Below are 10083 nucleotides of genomic sequence, written 5' to 3'. Positions count from 1 at the left end.
CCATTGACGAATTTGATGTCACTAGATTCGGTTCTGTATCCATAGAAGTAAAGTGATTTGTCTCAATTTTGAACATCCAAGTGTTCATTAAAATGCCGCAAAAGAAAAAGACGCCATAATCACCTTGAAGATCTTCAAGATTCCTTCAATAAAACAACAATAAACTCTGATACCATAAAGAGGTACCAGGCTTAAAGGGAAGAAGAAACATAAAAAAAAATTGTAAAACTCTTTTAATAGAAACATAATACACTATCAAAAGAAACATAAAAAAAAAATTGTAAAAAGAATATAAAAAATTAACAAAAAAAAAACATACAACATGTAACAAAAAGAAACATCGATCCAAAATCATTATAGAAAAAATTTGAACCTATTAAAAAAAGTCCAAAATCTAAACACAATAAAAACTCTTTTAATTATAGTAAAAAAAGAACACATCACTTCGGATGTTTCTTATACATGGATTTCGAATATTTAAATTTTAGAAATTTCGAATGCTTTTTTGAGAATGTATAATAAAAAATAAATAAAAATAAACTATTAAAAAAGAAGATATCATTTTAGATGTTTCTGACGTCTGGATTTCGAATGTTTAAATTTTAGAGACTTCAAGTGTTTTTTTAAATGTAGAATTAAAAATAAATAAAAAGAAACTATTAAAAGCGAAATCATCATTTCGAATGTTTTCTTTATCTAGGTTTCAGATGTTTACATTTTAGAGGTTTTATATTTTTTTCTGGAAATATATATTAAAAAGTAAATAAAAATAAACAATATCTTTGGATTTCATTTATTTAAATTTTAGATGTTTTTTTTACGATTTTGATTTTTCAATAATTTTAAATGTTTTTTTGTTAAATTTTATATATTTTTAATAATTTTAAATAAATTTTTTTCAATATTTTATTATAAAATTGATTGATTTATTATTAAAATAATGGTTAGAGAAAATGTTGGTTATCTAAGACTTTTTCTTAAATTTATAATCTTTTTAAAATTATACAGAGACTATTTAACCATCATTACTACTAATAGTTGAAACTTGGAACATGAAAAAAGCAATCAAAATTCAAAAAGTTTGATGGGGATCACATGCATGCGTTTTTAAGTTCTCATGCATGATTGTGATATTAATATTTTTGGTTTGATGGGTAGAAAAGAGCTCTGTATATAATGTGGTGGGGCATGCAGTCTCAATATGATAATGGTCCATTCAAGTGTTAATTTAATTACTTCCATTCAATTCACTATTTCTTGTTCAATAATGGTAGTTGGCACTGTTTAAATTTATTACAATTTATGCAGCATTTAAATTTTCCCACCTCATCCAGCCATATTTTCTTTAATTTTTCTTTACGTCATACTTATAATTAATGTATATACTCTTATCATCACCATTGCTCTATGTATAAGGAAAATGTTAAAAAACGTGAGGGATAATATAGTTTTTATATATAGCTATATAGTTCATATAGTAGGCCTAAATAATGCTAGAATTTAATTACATATATTTGAATAGAACCATAGAGTTATAACCAATGTTTCTTTGTTTTTGGTACTTTTTGGTGAGAAAGCAATTAAGCTAAGAGTTAGAATGTGAAAAATGAAAAACGTACCATAATTACGATATAAGTTCTTCATAAACTGTAATTCCCTAATAACGCAAGTGAATTCAGCTAAATTATTATATTGGATAAGCAGGAAATAATAGTCTGACTGATGGCTAAAGAAAGCTCTGCCAAGGTTTCCACTCAAGAGGAAGATTTGAAAAAGCGTAGCACTAAGAAAGTCAAGACTCGTGATGATGTTGATCTAAATCAACCTAGTGAGTGCATGGACATTGCTGGGCAAGAACACGACGTTGAGAGGTTGTCAAAAATCTCGTATAAAAAGTCTCTTCTAACATCGCCTGGCCTTAGTCCGGGAGGTGACACTATGGCCATGGATGGCATTGATGAGAATGCTCCTAACCCGGAGGATCAATGGTATATTGATGCTGAAAAAGAAGATCTCGGCGAAAAACCATTTGATCCTTGCCCTACGATTCCAGTGTCGAAAGAATAGTTTGATGAATGGTGCAAGCCTTGGCGCAATGCGCTCATCGTCAAAGTCCTAGGCAAACGTGTGGGATTGGGATTCATTGAACAACGTCTCCGAAGGGATTGGGCCAAGAAAGGTAATATAAATGTGATTGATATGGATCGTGATTATTTTCTTGTTCATTTTTCAGATGAGGCGGATTACTCGCATGCGCTGTTAGAGGGGCCATGGATGATTGCCGGGCATTACCTCATTGTGCAATGATGGAGGCCGTTCTTTCTGAATTCTGAGAATCAAGTTAAAAAAATTGCAGCATGGATTCGTATTCCTAATCTTCCAATCGAACTTTATAATCCTCGATTCTTGTGGCGTGTGGGGTCGGCCATTGGTCAAATGCTCAAAATTGATCGTACTACTTCCATTCACTCTAGAGGACGATTTGCTCGCATCTGTGTTGAGATTGATCTGGCAAAACAACTTGTACCACGTATTTCGGTGTTGGGTAGTGAGTTAAACATTGAGTATGAAGGGCTCTACCAGATTTGTTTCAATTGCGGCAGATATGGACACCGTATGGACCAATGTGGTGAGACGGTGGTGGAACAGGTGGAGACACAGAAGGTGGAAAACGTCGACCAGAAAGCAGATTCAGGCGACAATCAAGCAATTGATGATAACCAAAATAGAAGTTTCACGGATTTTGGGATTCAGCATGATACTCGGCCTAATCAAAATCCCCCAAATTTTGGCCCTTGGATGATGGTGAGAAGACAAAATGAAAAGAAAAAGGCAATTAGTTCTAACGAAAAAGGAGGGAATATTCATGAAATTAATAGAGGCGAAAAATTAGCACCTGAAGATATTGTTGAAAGTATAGAGGAAGGAAGAGGATCACGCTATAATATCCTATATGAGGAAAATCCGCAGGATGTGGAAGTACATGCTATGCATGTTGATAGTGAAAAATCAATTAATAACACACAAGATGGGCTTCAAGCTGCCAAGGCCCATAACAATGTTGAAAAAATCCAACCCATATACAAGAAGATCCTGAAACTAGGTGCTGGAAAAAACCCTCAAGGAATTAGAAAACCAAATCATGGGCTAATTGGGCTTAAGCCCAATGAAAAAGGTAACAAATTGAAAGCCAAAATGTTGGAACAATCCTTACCCAAAGCTAAAGAGCATATCAACGAAGCTTCCTTAGTGATTCACAACAAGAAGAATTCCGAAATGGAAGCTATGGAGTTGGTGATGTTGGAACATATGCGGCGCCTCCAAGATGATCAAAGAGAAGCTTTTGAAATCTCCAAACGGATGCAATCACCTCTTGAAGCTCATGAGGTAAGAAATAATTTTTTAATTCAAAATTCCTCTTCTTCGATGAGACCGCCAGACCCAGGGAGTGGCGTGGCTTTAAATTCCAATAAGCAAACAAGTCCAACCTTGGAGAATCCAAGTAAGAATCAATTGAAAGATGGGAAGTCTTCCCATGAAAGCGCTGGTTTGGTACTTGGGACTCAACCCAGAAATTAATCTCGGTCCTCAATGACCCTCCCCATATTTTTGTTATGATGAATATTATTTGTTGGAATTGTCGGGGTGCTGGAGGTAAGTCTTTTCATTCTCTTATTAGAGATATGCGAAAGGAATATGATGCTCATTTTATTATCTTGCTTGAAACCCATGTGAGTGGTATGAAAGGGAAGAAAATCAGAGATAAGATGGGCTTTGACGGGTCTTTTATTGTTGAAGCCGTTGGCCATTCTGGGGGTATTTGGTGTTTATGGGATGCAGGTATTTGGGATGTTGTTGTTCTGGATTATAGTCATCAACTAGTTCATCTTCAAGTCTCTTGCAACAATTCAGATTCTTGGCTTCTCTCTGCTTGTTACGGGAGTCCTCAACGAGCTACCAGGAGATCTTTGTGGAGTAATATTCGTTCTTTGGCTGATAATACCATTTTACCTTGGTGTCTTTTAGGTGATTTTAACGCTATTTTACATGATCATGAAAGGCAGGGCGATTCTTCCAGAGTTATTTCGGGTGCTTGCAATGAGTTTTAGAATTGTGTGTCGGATTGTGGTCTGATTGATTTAGGATTATTGGTTGGCCGTTTACATGGAAGAGAGGTAATCTTGTAGAGAGACTTGATAGAGGTTTGAGCAATCTCAATTGGCAGCTTAAATTTCCTGAGGCTTATCTGAAGCACCTTCCCCTTCTCAAATCAGACCACTCTCCCATATGTTTGAAGTTTGCTGCTGATCCTTCTCCCAACAGAGGAAAGAGGCCTTTCAGATTTCTTGCTGCTTGGTTATCCCACCCTAATTTTAATGAGTTAGTTCATCAATCTTGGCATGTGAAAAACTCTTGGACAGAAGGACTTCTTAATTTCAAAAATTCTCTTAAAGAATGGAACTCCAATGTTTTTGGGGACATTTGGAAAAGGAAAAGCAAGATCCTGCGAAGACTTCAGGGCATCACCAATAGCCTAAGTTACAGCAGTAATTCTTTCTTTGAAGAACTTCAAGTGCAACTTTGGAAGGATTACGAGGAAGTTCTAGCCCATGAAGAGCTCCTTTGGTACCAGAAATCTAGATGCAAGTGGATAGAGTTTGGAGATAGAAATACAAAATTCTTTCATGGATCAACTATGGTTAGGCGGAGGAAGAATAAAGTTCGTTCTCTTCTAGATGATGGTGGTATATTAATTACTGATAAGAATACTTTGGAGAGTATGGCCTTTTCTTTTTACTCTAACTTGTATATGGATTGCCTCCCTGAGTGCCCTTTTGTTCTCACTAATGATTTTCCTACTCTTTGTGAGGAGGACCGAAACAGAGTGGGAGGAGATATTTCTAATATGGAGATTAAAGAGGCAGTTTTTGCTATGGGCAGCTTTAAAGCACCAGGAAGGGATGGTTTACAAGCTGTCTTTTATCAGAGCCAATGGGATAAAGTCGGGTCTGATCTTTGTACACTTATACATCGTATTTTCCATGAGCCTGAGAAAGTTCAAGAGATCAATGAAACTCTTATTACTCTTATTCCTAAGGTGGAACCTGTCACTAGCCTCAAGCAAATGAGACCAATCAGTTTATGCAATGTCTCCTACAAAGTTGTCACTAAAGTCCTTGCTAACCGTATTAGAAACCTCATGGAAAAGTTAGTCAAACCCACACAGTGCAGTTTTGTTCCTGGCAGACATAGCTCAAATAATATCATCAATGCTCAGGAAGTCATTCATACGATGAGAAGCAAGAAGGGTCCAAAAGGGTGGATGGCTATCAAGATTGACTTGGAAAAAGCTTATGATAGAATCAAATGGAGCTTTGTTAGAGATACTCTTTTGGAGGTTGGTTTCCCAAATCATATTATCAAGCTCATTATGTCATGCATTTCCACAGCAAGGATGCGAGTTCTTTGGAATGGTGAAGAATTAGATGAATTCTTTCCATCCAGAGGTATTCGCCAAGGCGACCCCCTTTCACCATATATTTTTGTACTGTGTATTGAACGCCTCTCTCAACTGGTTAATGCTGCTGTTGATCATGGGTTCTGGAAGCCTATCAAATTGAACAGGGATGGTCCTAAGCTCTCCCACCTCTGCTTTGCCGATGATTTAATTCTTTTTGCGGAAGCTAATCTCCAACAAGTGGATATTATCAAGAAATGCCTCAAAGCCTTCTGTGACAGCTCTGGCCAGAAAATTAGCAATGAAAAAACTCGGGTGTACTTCTCCAAGAACGTGGGAAACCAAGTTAGAATTGAGATCAGTGAAGCTCTTGAATTTGCTAGAACAGATAACCTTGGAAAGTATTTGGGTGTTCCTCTTCTACATTCCAAAGTATCCAAGCATACCTTCAATGACATCATCAACAAGCTCAACTCCAGACTAAATTCTTGGAAAGCCTCCTCTCTTTCGTTTGCAGGCAGAACTACCCTGGTGAAATCTGTCCTTTCTTCTATTCCTCTTTATACTATGCAAACTGCTTTATTACCTGTCTCTACTTGTAATGTTATTGATCGTAAATGCAGAAGTTTTCTTTGGGGCGATACTGACCAATCAAAGAAGAATCATCTCATGAATTGGGATAAAGTTTGTCAACCCAAGAAAGCGGGAGGTCTTGGCATTAGACATGCAAGCAAAATGAACCATACATTCATGATGAAAGCTGGATGGGGGCTAGTTGAGAAAAGAGATTCTTTATGGGCCACTGTGCTCCGATCCAAATATAAAGCCGGGAAGGATATCATTCCTAATGTTGAGCGAAAGCCTAATAGCTCTAACATGTGGAAGGGAATATGCAAGTCATGGCCAGATGTGAAACAAAATCATATCTGGCGTATTGGGGATGGCTCTGTGATTAAGTTTTGGCAACATAACTGGGTTCCCAATTTGGGTAGTCTTGATCAGCATGTGCCGCAGGTAAGAACTAATTATGTAGAGTATTCTAGTTCATTGATGGACTTCCTTGATGTTTCAGGTAATTGGGATTTGAACAAACTCAATAGCTGGCTGCCGGAAGATATGGTGAAGAAGATTGCTGCCATCTCTCCACCATCTCCATGGAAGATGCCGGATCATGTGGCATGGAACTTGTCATCGGATGGCTCCTTCGATCTCAAACAATCCTATCAAGTACTTTGCAACACTCCTCCTTCCTATAATGGGACGTTCAATCTGGTTTGGCGTTGGTGTGGTCCCGAACGTGTTCGATATTTTCTTTGGTTAGTTGCCAATAATGCAATCCTAACTAATGCGGAAAGACAACGACGTCACCTCTCAACCGCGTCATCATGTCCAAGATGTAACATTCACAGCGAAACGACCCTTCATGTCCTTAGAGACTGTGCATTTGCATCAGCGGTCTGGGATAACTTGCTGCCTTTGGCATGGAATCAAAGCTTCTTCAGCTCAAATCTTCAAGATTGGGTGAGCTCCAACCTCTCTACTTCAAGAAATTGGCAATGTCTTTTTGGGGTGGTGACATCCTCTCTCTGGTTTTTTCGAAATAAGCTGATTTTTGAAGGAAACTCCACTACAGTGGCCTCAGCTATAGCTCAAATTAGAGTAAGGTTTGATGAGTTCAACCGTTCGTCAAGATCTAAAGTGCACCTGAATGCTCCCTATGCCAATCATGCTCGATTAATAAGCTGGAAGCCTCCTAGCGAGGATGCTGTTAAGTTGAATGTAGATGGCTCCTATATGGCAATAACTAATAATGCTGCTTGTGGTGGGATCCTTAGAAACTATCTTGGAGGGTTCATTAAAGGCTTCTCTTGCAATCTCGGGAGCTGCTCCATCATGCATGCGGAACTATGGGGGATTGTCCATGGTCTTCGGATTGCTACTTCTCTAAATCTTTCTTGTGTAATTGTGGAATCGGACTCGGCTTCAGCGTTAAAGTTCATCACCCAAAGCTATCCAACTACTCATTCTTGTTCCTCCCTTATTGAGGAAATCAAGCTCCAAGCAAACCGCATCCCTCATGTGTACTGGAATAATGTGCCTCGCGAAGCTAACTCTGTTGCGGATCAACTAGCAAAGAAAGGGCAGCATTTACCTCTTGGTCTCCATACTTTTGATTCAGCCCCTTGTGAAATTTCTCATATTATAGCTTCCGATATAGCTTCTGTCCCTCTGTTTAGAGGCATTTAGTTTTCTATCTTTTTTGGGTCTTTGACCCCACTATCACCAAAAAAAAAATTATTATATTGGATGAATAACGAGTAAGTACACTTGACTTTATTTAATTTCCATAAAATTGTTAAGCATTTATTTAAGTCTTATTAAATTATTAACTTGATGCATAACATACATTTACCTATTGTATTACATTTTGTACTTACGCACGGTAACTTATGTTTGAAGAGCTCTTATAATGACAAGTGTTATTAAATTATTAACTTGACACTAATATTTATTCTTTTATTTATTAAATATGTATAAAAATAATAAAGTTAAATTGATTAAGATAGTTCCTTTTATATATAGTATAAATTAAATGGATATGCATTTATTCCAGCTATAGTTTTTGTTTAAAATCTATATACACTACCAAAAATAAGGGGTTTAGCCACGGAAAAATTTGTGGCTAAATTTTAAAAAAACTGTGGCAATTATGCTTTTGCAATAAATAAACATTCGTGGCTAAAGAGGACTATGCGTTTTTGTTAGTCACAATTTTTAGTTCGTAGATATTTTCCGTTGATAACGTCTGTATCTCTGGTAGTGATAAAACATACTGATAAGAATATATATGGTAGTTTTTCATTCACAGTTTGACAAGTATTAAAAACGGATAACAATCTCTAATGAAATCTTATTAGGAGTTAATAAAACCTTTAATGATGATGTGAAAGAGGATGATTTTAAAAGATCCAAAAAATAGTGACAAAGAACTGAAAGAAGTATACGAGTATGACGATGAAGAGGAAGCCATAATGAAAGCAACTAGAGGAAGAGATACGAGATCTAAAGAATCTATTAATGCTTTTATCAATAAATTTGAATTAATTATAGCTATTTTCTTGCCATAAAAAACTAGCACAAAAAGAAAAAATTATTGATTTTTTTTCCTCAACAATATATAAAATAAAGAAATATGTGGTTAGTTTTTTGTTTACAGCACTATTATAACTTTTTTAACGTTTACTTCAACCACATCTATAACCACTCATTTTAATTTATAATATAAAAAGTGCAAAATTAAAAAAGAAATAGGGGTAATAACATGAATTAAATGTGTTTTAATTAAAAACATATTAAAATTTTATCTTTTTCAATTTTTAAAAATATATTCTACTCGTTCTTTCTTTTATCTATTACTTGACTAAATGCATGTTTATTAGAAAACTTAAAATAAAGAGTAATGTTAAGAAAATATGACTACATACCACTTAATTAAAAATAAAAAAATTCCAGTAGTTAAGTAATTATAAATGGATTAATTAATAATTAAGAATATAATTCATAATTCAATGACAAATAGTGCATAAAAAAAAAATAAAAGTTACAGATATTATGAAACAAAAAAAAAAGAAAATAAAATCAAAGTAACTAAAAAGTAAATTAATACAATCTAACTTGTAATAAATTATATCGATTTTATATTTTAAAAAATAAGCTGAAAAACTATGTTAATAAAAAATTTTAGTAATAATTATATAATTATCAATAAAAATATTTTTAGTGGCTGTAAAAAGTATATAATTATTATTATAACATATAATAATAATAATAATAAATATATAATTACTATAAAAATATATGTTAAATAAGACATATATTAGTCATTATCTTATTGCCACTAAACATATTTTTATTGCAATGAATGATAACAATTCTATGGTCTAATGTTTCACATATTATATTTCAATAACAAATTAAAATACATATTCTAAATAAATAAGGCAAGAATTCACCATAAAAAAATATTAAATATCGTCAGATTTATCGTCGAATTTAGTGTCAAACGTTAGCATCGAGTTTACCAGTAGATTTACCGACAAATTCTACAATAAATATGTCGGATAAAAAGATTATCATCGAATTCTATTTTTCGACGGTAAATTCGCCGATAATATTTGGAGGAAAAAAAGATTAATTGGCGTGATCATTATCGTCGAAATTACTGACGAATTTATCCACCGATAAAGCTCAATTAATGAAACGTTATGTTTTGGTCACGCGCATTGCATTACCATCAGATTTATCCATTAGTAAATCTGACGGTAATTTTGCCCTAAGTTAGAATTATTCACTCTCTTTCCTTATTTTAAAAGACCCTCTCTCTCTCTAAATCTCTCTTCTCTCTCTTTCTTTTTGAATCTCTCTCTCCCAAATCACCTCCGGCAGCCACCTCTGGCAATGCTAATGCCACCAACAGTCTCCAAAGAATCTCCTCTTCAGTCTCACTCTTCACAGCAACGAAACATCCCCGCCCCCACTCCCACTCTTCTAGCGTTGAATCTCCTCTCACTTTCTCAACCTCTCACGGGGATGAAGCTCCTACCTCTTCTATGCCGTTGACGAAG

This window comes from Arachis ipaensis, chromosome B02 (assembly GCF_000816755.2).
Source record: "Arachis ipaensis cultivar K30076 chromosome B02, Araip1.1, whole genome shotgun sequence".
Taxonomy (NCBI): domain Eukaryota; kingdom Viridiplantae; phylum Streptophyta; class Magnoliopsida; order Fabales; family Fabaceae; genus Arachis; species Arachis ipaensis.
The sequence above is the reverse complement of the archived record's forward strand: the minus strand, read 5'-3'. Positions refer to the sequence as shown.